General features: G+C 32.5%; 1 long non-coding RNA gene across 1 annotated transcript in view; it reads right to left on the bottom strand.

Moving 5' to 3' along the window:
- Positions 1-2,534: 2,534 nt before the first annotated feature.
- LOC136276548 (uncharacterized) overlaps positions 2,535-9,850 on the bottom strand; it is a 50,303-nt gene continuing 42,987 nt past the window's right edge. The window contains exon 2 of the long non-coding RNA XR_010715052.1: positions 2,535-2,615. This is a non-coding gene — a long non-coding RNA (uncharacterized lncRNA). The remainder of the gene's footprint in view (positions 2,616-9,850) is intronic.

The following is a 9,850-nucleotide window of genomic DNA, read 5'->3' as shown; positions in this document are numbered from 1 at the left end:
ATAACAAATAAATTTACATATCAATTTTTATTTTTATCGGACATGGTATCCAAATAAAATATCAGCGATAAACTAAAATAATATTTACTTAATATTTTACACCTTATTGTATTCATCCGTCATTTCTTGATTAAACAACCTTATATACTTGTGCAATAAGTTGTCAATAATCAGGGATAATCAGGGAGACACAGTTGGGTTATTTTGGTGCACAATTTAGTTGAATAAATGGAACAAAAGTCATGTAAACATTTTTCCTATGTAATTCTAAGTTAAACTTTTAATCCTACCTGGGGCCCCAGTTTTGGTCCAGGGGTCACGATTTTTACAATTTAGAATCTTCACTATATATACAGGCTTTTGTGTTAATATTGGCATTTCTGGTGCAGTGGTTCTTGAGAAGAATATTTTTTAAATATATTCTTATGTATTTCTATGTTAAACTTTGAACCGCGCGGGCCCCCAGTTTTGGTCCGAGGGTCACGATGTTTACAATTTAAAATCTTCACTATATATATAAGCTTTTGTGTAAAAGTTGGCATTTCTGGTGCAGTGGTTCTTGAGAAGAAGATTTTTAAAGACACCCACCCTATACTCACTGCTTCGCAATTATCTCCCTTTTGAAAGAGGCTGTGCCCTTTATTTTAACAATTTATGATCCCCTTTCCATAAGAAAGCTTTGTACAAAATTTGGTTGAATTTGGCCCAGTGGTTTTTGAGAAGAAGCCGAAAATGTGAAAAGTTTACAGACGGACGGACAGACGGACGGACGGACGACAGACAACGGGTGATCAGAAAAGCTCACTTGAACCTTCGGTTCAGGTGAGCTAAAAATGTGTTAAAGATTAAAGTCCTTTCATTTGATATCAAGAAAAAGGGACTTTCCCTCAAATCAGGGATCATAAGGAGTCTAGGGTCTTACATGTACAGCTTCTTACTGATGAATATTTTGTATTATATTAAAGAAGCAAAATTGTTCATCTTCCAATTTTTTATCCATACATGATTTATTTTCATTTTTTTTTCATTTTTTCTCATATGTTACGTAATTAGGGGGTTTTAAGGGGCTAGAAGTCCAATATTTTGATCATTTATTTATTAAAAAGGAGAAATATTTTGTAACGCATATTTGCAGAGAAAATGCTCAGAATGATGTTATGAACAATATTTAACCGACAAAATTTGTTACTGGCCCCTAAAAGGAGATAAAAGCTCGGCCCCTTAAACAATCTTATCCACATAACTCAAGAAAAGTAATGTATTTCTTAACACATTTTAGAGAGAATGTTTTTAGAATTATGAAACCTTTTAATTCATATCAAGTAAAAGGAAGGACCAGAAGTCCAAAATATTGATCTTCAATATCTAAAAATAGAGAAAAATGATGAAAAGCAATATTAAACAAAATAACCCATAAAATGGGGTTAACAATCTGCAAAACTTTTTTGTTAACCGGTCCCTAAAAGGAGTTATAAGGTCAGCCCCTAAAATGAACTTTTCCAGTTATCTTGGGAACGATACATTCTTTCTAAACATCTGTTGACCAAAATGTGTTTAAAATGACAAGACATCAAGAAAAAGAAACAAATAAGGGACTGATCACTTTTAATTGTGAAATATTTTGTAATACATTACACAAGTAGTTATGTTCTTCGAAATATTATGTTTACTCGTATGTTATGTAATAAGAGATTTAAGGGGCCAGAAGTCTTATGATTATCAACGTCCCAAAGTAAAAAAAATAACAGGAGCAATATTTAAATATCAAAGATATGTGGTGAACAATCTGCAACCATAATTTGTTTGTTATCCGTTCCTATAAAGGAGTTATAGGATCGATTCTTAAAACGATCTTTTCCAGATTAACAAGAACAGTAACAAATCTTTAAACTTTTTACACAATAAGTATTGAAATCTAAAGACCTTTACTTTGATATAAAATAAAATAGTTCTGATCCCTGAAATTAGGGATCCAACGGGGTGTATAATCCTTCATCCATCGCTTTGTTAGATCACAACTGCATTTCCTGATATATTTCGTTCATGAAGATTAAAGGCAAGATCATTTCCTCTTCTAAAAATTAGACGGAAGACCTCCTCGTTGCTCGCGACGCGATTAAGTCTAGTTCTTATTAAAATTCAAACTATATTTGAAAAAATAGTTTTTTGAATAATTATGCTGAAATTTGTTTCTCAATATTAAAGACTCAAAAACAAAAGTGTTGTTGATCGATCATGTTTAAAACTTTAAAACTGATTATACAGGCATCATTTCCCATCATGAATTGAAACTGGTCAAGAACATGCAGATTGGTTTATATAAAAATATAATAAATTTCAATGTATTTTAATTCATTACAAATAGAATTTAAAATATGATCATATGGAACTATTTATTGTAAAAGTATTATCTCCGCTACGTGGTAACTTACCTCTGATGTTTTCTAAAATGAAAAAAAATATCAGTTAAATGTTTGTTATCAAGAAAAAGATTAGAAATCATTTCAATGAATCAATTTACAAAATAAGCACACCTTGAAGACATTCATAGATATCCCCGTTCTGATGACAAATTTCATGATCATTACATACATTTGGACGGCAAAGGTCGATATCTGTGAAATATAATTTGTTAATCAGTGCTCATGATTATCTTTTGAAACAAATGGTAAACACTTTCGTTATGTATCATTATTCGTTTTTACTGATTCATTATTTCATAAGCAAGAAAAAAAATCTAAATGAATCTAACAATTCAAAAATAACAATGAATAGAAGAGTTTGGAGGGACTAAACTATCCACCGCAGAAACTAATCAAAGTACCAAAGGTACTAAAGGTCGGGCTCTTTTAAAAGGTTATTCTTCACATGTTTCTAGACATGTTTTGAAATATAACCCTTTAACATTCATTTAAGAAAACAAAGGCGTTGGTTGAAGAGAAAAACCAAGTTTTAATTCAAACAGATCTATATTGTAAATGTTTTCTACTAAAGTTGTACGAAACAAGCGTTTTCTGGAGGCTTCCTTTTTATGCGTATTACATTTACATGCATTTGTTTAAGTCGACATCATCTTCCAACAAACGATTAAAAGAATCCACAACCCACTGTAATACGTTTACAGTATCTTTATATTTTATTCATTAAATGTAAAAAAAATGTTGGATTTGTAAATGCCCAATTTGCAATTTTGGTGTCCACATGTTTTTCTACCGTATGCATTATAGAACTGGAGCGCAAACACAGATAGTTTTTTTTTCCATTTTCATAACCCTCATTTAAAATTTGAGGTGAAGATTTTCAAATTTTAGTTTTCCATTTATAAAGGTTTCAAGTTTTCACTGAGCCTTTCTTAATGGTCAGTCAAAACCAAAATGTCAGTTGTAAGTTAATTGCAAGATACAGAGCTCAAAAGTATCTGTTGTTATACAAGATTCATTTAAATTTAATAAGGAAAAAAACCACAAATATTTCTCTTTCAAGATGATTTCTCTTCTTTGCTATTTTTGTTATAAACACAATTATACAGTTAAAAATGTATGGTAACTCAAATTTGTTACATATGATTACAGTTTCGTTCATGCATTTTTTATCAATGTATTTTTTGGTTGACTTTGACAGAGCATGTCTACGAGAAAACCATGCAAAAGGTGGTGGGAGCAAGGTTCTATGATCAACTTCATTTTTGTGTGTAACAGTGTGCATCTATATGAAATAATTTGCCACAAAAATTTTTTTTTGATGTGGTCAGTCTTAACTAAGTTCTGCAGCACTGTTATTAACAAGAGGCCCAGGGGCCACATCGCTCACCTGAGCAACAATTGCCTTAATTCTGATCAAATTAGCATTACAGTATCAAAATATCTTGACAACTAAGTACAGTAGATCTTGCTTAAAAAAAAATTGAAAATCTGCCAATTTTTATCCACCTCTTTTTTGGGGGTAAATACCAAGCCCCTTTATTTGTTGTACCTGTAAGAAGATTTTTCTCTATTCCTATATACCCCCCCCCCCATTTCGTGGCCCCACTTTTCTCTAGGGAATCATGGTTTCATCAAACTTAAATACCAACAAATTTTCAATAATTCTCAATTATCTCCCCTTTAAAGAGAGCGTGACCCTTCATTTAAACAAATTTGAATCCCTTTAACCTAGTGGTGCTTTGTACCAAATTTGATTGAAATCTGCCCTTTGGTTCTTGAGAAGAAGATGAAAATGTGAAAAGTTTACAACAACGACGACAACAACGACGACAACGACAAACAACGGACAAATTGTGATCAGAAAAGCTCACTTGAGCCTTTGGCTCAGTTGAGCTAAAAATAGCATTTTGACCCTTTTAAGAATAAAAGTTTGCATAATTCACCAAATTATTGTTAAGAGTGCTGAGTTAGTTTGAATATACATTCAAAAAGCCATTTAGAGTTAATACTAACAAGATTGACTTGTGTAAATCATTTTGTGAAAATTCCAAAATATTCTTTCCGATAAGTGCAGATAGGTCACGAATCTGGCAATTTTTCAACTTTTTGTAAAATTGTAAAAATATACATTTTTCAAATGCTTAAAAGTCAGAAAGTGGCACTTTAAATTCACTAAATCTGTTTCTAGTTATAAAAGGACATTGATCTTTACAATAAATCAAAACTCTGTCCTTGGACTCCAATAATATTGCAAGTATATTGTCTTAAAGTTGGACATTTTCCACTTTTAAAACTTTCCAGCGTTAGCTTAACATTGTCACATGTATATCATGGGGAAAAACCCGACATATTCGCGAGCCAAACAATATTTTAATGAACTGAAGGCTTTCTTCAACACATTACATGGTTTTTTAAATCAATGCAATTAAAACACGAGAAATCATGGGAAAATGGGAATTTGAATATACACGTAAGCTGAAGTGGACTTAATTTTTTTTTTTAAATCTTATATATCTCACTACTAATGAAAAAAAAGGAAGCAAGCTTACATCCCCCCCCCCACACCTCATTATTGCCAGTGCTACACATTAAGACAGGCAGAGTACTCATTAGATACACGAATGAATGAATACCGGGACAAAACTACAAAAGTCAAAGTATTGAAGTACTTAAAGCTGGGCTCTTTTGGTATGTAATTTTAAATATTGTTTACCACAAATCTCTCTCTCTCTCTCTCTCTTTCTCTCTCTCTCTCTCTCTCTCTCTCCCCCTCTCTCTCTCTCTCTTTCTCTCTCTCTCTCTCTCTGCTAATTCGATAAACATAGTGATACAGATTTTCTTTATATTCCTATGTAAAACTTGATCCCCCAATTGTGGCCCCACCCTATCCCCGGGGACCATGATTTGAACAAATATGAATCGACACTATCTGAGGATGCTCCCATTTTAAATTGAGTTTTTCTGGCCGAATAGTTTTTGAGAAGAAGATTTTTGAAAAATACCAACAAATTTTCAATAATTCTCAATTATCTCCCCTTTAAAGAGAGCGTGACCCTTCATTTAAACAAATTTGAATCCCTTTAACCTAGTGGTGCTTTGTACCAAATTTGATTGAAATCTGCCCTTTGGTTCTTGAGAAGAAGATGAAAATGTGAAAAGTTTACAACAACGACGACAACAACGACGACAACGACAAACAACGGACAAATTGTGATCAGAAAAGCTCACTTGAGCCTTTGGCTCAGGTGAGCTAAAAATAGCATTTTGACCCTTTTAAGAATAAAAGTTTGCATAATTCACCAAATTATTGTTAAGAGTGCTGAGTTAGTTTGAATATACATTCAAAAAGCCATTTAGAGTTAATACTAACAAGATTGACTTGTGTAAATCATTTTGTGAAAATTCCAAAATATTCTTTCCGATAAGTGCAGATAGGTCACGAATCTGGCAATTTTTCAACTTTTTGTAAAATTGTAAAAATATACATTTTTCAAATGCTTAAAAGTCAGAAAGTGGCACTTTAAATTCACTAAATCTGTTTCTAGTTATAAAAGGACATTGATCTTTACAATAAATCAAAACTCTGTCCTTGGACTCCAATAATATTGCAAGTATATTGTCTTAAAGTTGGACATTTTCCACTTTTAAAACTTTCCAGCGTTAGCTTAACATTGTCACATGTATATCATGGGGAAAAACCCGACATATTCGCGAGCCAAACAATATTTTAATGAACTGAAGGCTTTCTTCAACACATTACATGGTTTTTTAAATCAATTCAATTAAAACACGAGAAATCATGGGAAAATGGGAATTTGAATATACACGTAAGCTGAAGTGGACTTAATTTTTTTTTTTAAATCTTATATATCTCACTACTAATGAAAAAAAAGGAAGCAAGCTTACATCCCCCCCCACACCTCATTATTGCCAGTGCTACACATTAAGACAGGCAGAGTACTCATTAGATACACGAATGAATAAATACCGGGACAAAACTACAAAAGTCAAAGTATTGAAGTACTTAAAGCCGGGCTCTTTTGGTATGTAATTTTAAATATTGTTTACCACAAATCTCTCTCTCTCTTTCTCTCTCTCTCTCTCTCTCTCTCCCTCTCTCTCTCTCTCTTTCTCTCTCTCTCTCTCTGCTAATTCGATAAACATAGTGATACACATATTGATCTTTTCTTTTTTTTATACTTGAACTAGTGATCTAGTAGGACCAAATTTCAAAGCCCCCCCCCCCCCCTCCTAAAAAAACAACAACAAAACAAAAAAAAACAAAACAAGCAAACAAAAATCAAAACAAAACAAAAAAATACCCAAAAAGACAACCTGCATGGAAAAAAGATGATTAAACATATATTTGTTGAATTTAACAGACAATTTTTTAAAATCTGGAAGTGGTGTGGAACCCATTGCCAATGAATATCCATCACATTAAATAATCTTAGAATAAGGTAGATTTGGTAATTATTTTTTTCTGACAGTATAAAGGATTGAACTTTTATTGTTTGAGGGGTGGAGGGACCCAATATCAAGCCTGAAAAATTGTTAATAAAACTATAATACATCATAAATTACGCTTAAAATTTGTAAATATCCGCACAATATCAGCGTAATATAATAAACGAGACACATTTTATTAGCATTTCATTTTTTTCATATTTTTAAATCAAAAGACAATAATAGAGTGTAATTTTTTTAATTATTATTAAGGTCTTCCGTTTCCAACGGAAGACCTTATAGTTTTCGTACAGTTTCTTCTTATTAAGGTCTTCCGTTTCCAGTGGAAGACCTTATAGTTTTCATACTGTTTCTTATTATTTTTTTTCCAAATTTTGTGCACGCGATTTCTTGAAAACCTTTTGACCGATATCGATCATTTTTTCACAGATTATAGGGTGTGATTTAAACTTCATATATTTTTTTCATTTTTTGTGTCGTCACACCCGGTACCGATTTATCGGCTATTTTGTTATTTTGTACGACCTATTTTGTGCAGAGCTGATCTCAGAAACTATCAGAGATATGATCATGAAATTTTCAGGATAGGTAGTCTATAGTTTGACGTTGTGCACTATTATGTTGTTTTACGCTAGTGGTGCCATTTCTTGGAGCTCGCTTAGGCACGAAAATTGGGTACAAATTTTCATTCAAATATTTTCATACGTTTTGATCTGTATCTTTTCATCAGTTGATATTTTGTTAACATATATAACAAAAGTAGTAGATAATTAAACGTTCTTTTCAACAAAATCAAGAAAAAGGGGCTGGCCCCTTTAATTAGGGGCCAAGACACTCGTAAACTCTATTACGAATAACTTAAAAATGATAAAGATTTTGTAATGCATTATAGAAGCAAAGTTATTGATCCTAACAATATCTATCAGAAAAACCCATCTTTTACGTAATTATGGATTTGTAGGGGCCAATGTACTTAAACTTTGACGCAATTTATCTAGAGAAAGAGACATATTTTGTTTAGCATTGTAGAAGAGAAAATGCTTACATTGATGATTTTAATCGATTCCATTAATCAAAACACCAATTCTGTCCCCATTAAGGATCTAGACGGCTGACCCCTAAAATATTCAATCATTTGTATCTCAAAAACGAACAAAAATTTTAAATGGGTGTTAGAACAAAAAATGTTAGTATTCGTGAGACCTTTCGAATGAACTCAAGAAAAAGGGGCTGCCCCCTTCAATTAGGGGCCAAGAGAGTTCTAAAGTATGTTACAGATTACTTAAAATCAATCACGATTTTGTAATGTATTATAGAAGCAAAGTTAGTGATCGTAACAATATTTATCAGGTAAAATCATTACCACGCCCATTTATTACGTAATTTAGGGGCCAAAGTACTTAAACTTTGACGCAATATATTTAGAGAAGGAGACATTTTTTGTTTAGCATTGTAGAATAGCAAATGTCTGTATTGACAATTCTAATCGATTCCATTGATCAAAACACCAATGTCTGTCCCCATTAAGGATCAAGTGGTCTGGCCCCATAAATATTCAATCATTTGTATCTAAAAAAAAAGAACAACAATTTTAGGTGGGTGTAAGAACAAAAAAATGTTAATATTTGTAAGACCTTTTGATTGAACTCAAGAAAAAGGTGCCGGCCCCTAAAATTAGGGGCCAAGACACTCGTAAAGTCTTTTACACATACCTTAAAAAAGACAAAGATTTTGTAATGTATTATAGAAACAAAGTTATTGATCGTAGCAATATCAGTTTGTAAAACTCATTGCCACATCGATTGCTGACGTAATTAGGGATTTTAGGAAACTAAAATCTTAAATCTTTAATGAGCTGTATGTGAAAAAGCAAAACACTTTGTTAATCATTTTATTTTAAAGGATATTGACAATCGCAAACATTATCTGAAAGGGAGTGTTTGAGGGAGAATTCTGAAATTTCATTGATATTTTAATGGAATCGTTTAAAAATTGAACGGAAGACCTACTCGTTACTCGTAACGAGATCGCATCTAGTTATTAAGGTCTTCCGTTTCCAACGGAAGACCTTATAGTTTTCGTACAATTTCTAATTATTATACCTGCACTTTCTAAAGAAAGTTCGGGTATATTGTTGTTACCCTGTTCCGTCCGTCCGTCCGTCCGTCCGTCCGTTTGTCCGTCCGTCCGTCTGTCACGTTTTACTTTCTCAAACTGCTCTTACATCTTATAAACCAGCAAACTCAACTCTTGGAGTTTGATTTGGGGTATCATGTTGTTTTGTAAAAAGTTCTCAAAAATTCTCTGTTAGTCCTGGGGGTCGAATAATTGGTAAAAAAAAATGACGTTTTTTCACAAAAAACCTTCTTCCTCGAACTCCTCCTACATTTTCAACAGTAGACAAATCATCTTTTGGAATATGTTTTAGGGTATCCTATAGATGCGCAATAAGGTTTCGGAATTTTCAATTTTGTCCTGGGGGTCATTTAATGGCTGAAAAATAACGTGTTTTTTTTTTTTTTTTTTACAAAAAAACTGGTTTCAAATACGTCATTTTTTTCGGCAGTAGCCAAATCTACCTCTAGAATATGATTGGGGGTGTCATATTGAGGTGTGATCAGGTTCCAGAATTTTTTTTTATTAAGGGGATCAGTGGGCAACAAAAAATGACGTTTTTTGTCAAAAAAGTATGGTTCCCAGAACTCCTCTTACATATGTACAACTTTTTGAGCAGCTACGTCATCTCTTGGGATATAATTGGGGCTGTCCTATAGATGTGCAATAAGGTTTTAAAAATTTAAATTTCATCCAGGGAGTCAAATAGTAGCAGAAAATTGAAGTTTATCACTAAAAATAAAATAGATCCAAGAGCTCCTCTTATGATTTAACGGATAGACACATCATATCTTGGGATATGATAGGGACTGTTCTATAGATGTGCAGTCAGGTTTTAAAAACTT

The sequence above is a fragment of the Magallana gigas genome, chromosome 6, assembly GCF_963853765.1.
Source record: "Magallana gigas chromosome 6, xbMagGiga1.1, whole genome shotgun sequence".
In the NCBI taxonomy this organism is placed as follows: domain Eukaryota; kingdom Metazoa; phylum Mollusca; class Bivalvia; order Ostreida; family Ostreidae; genus Magallana; species Magallana gigas.
The sequence above is the reverse complement of the archived record's forward strand: the minus strand, read 5'-3'. Positions and strand labels throughout refer to the sequence as shown.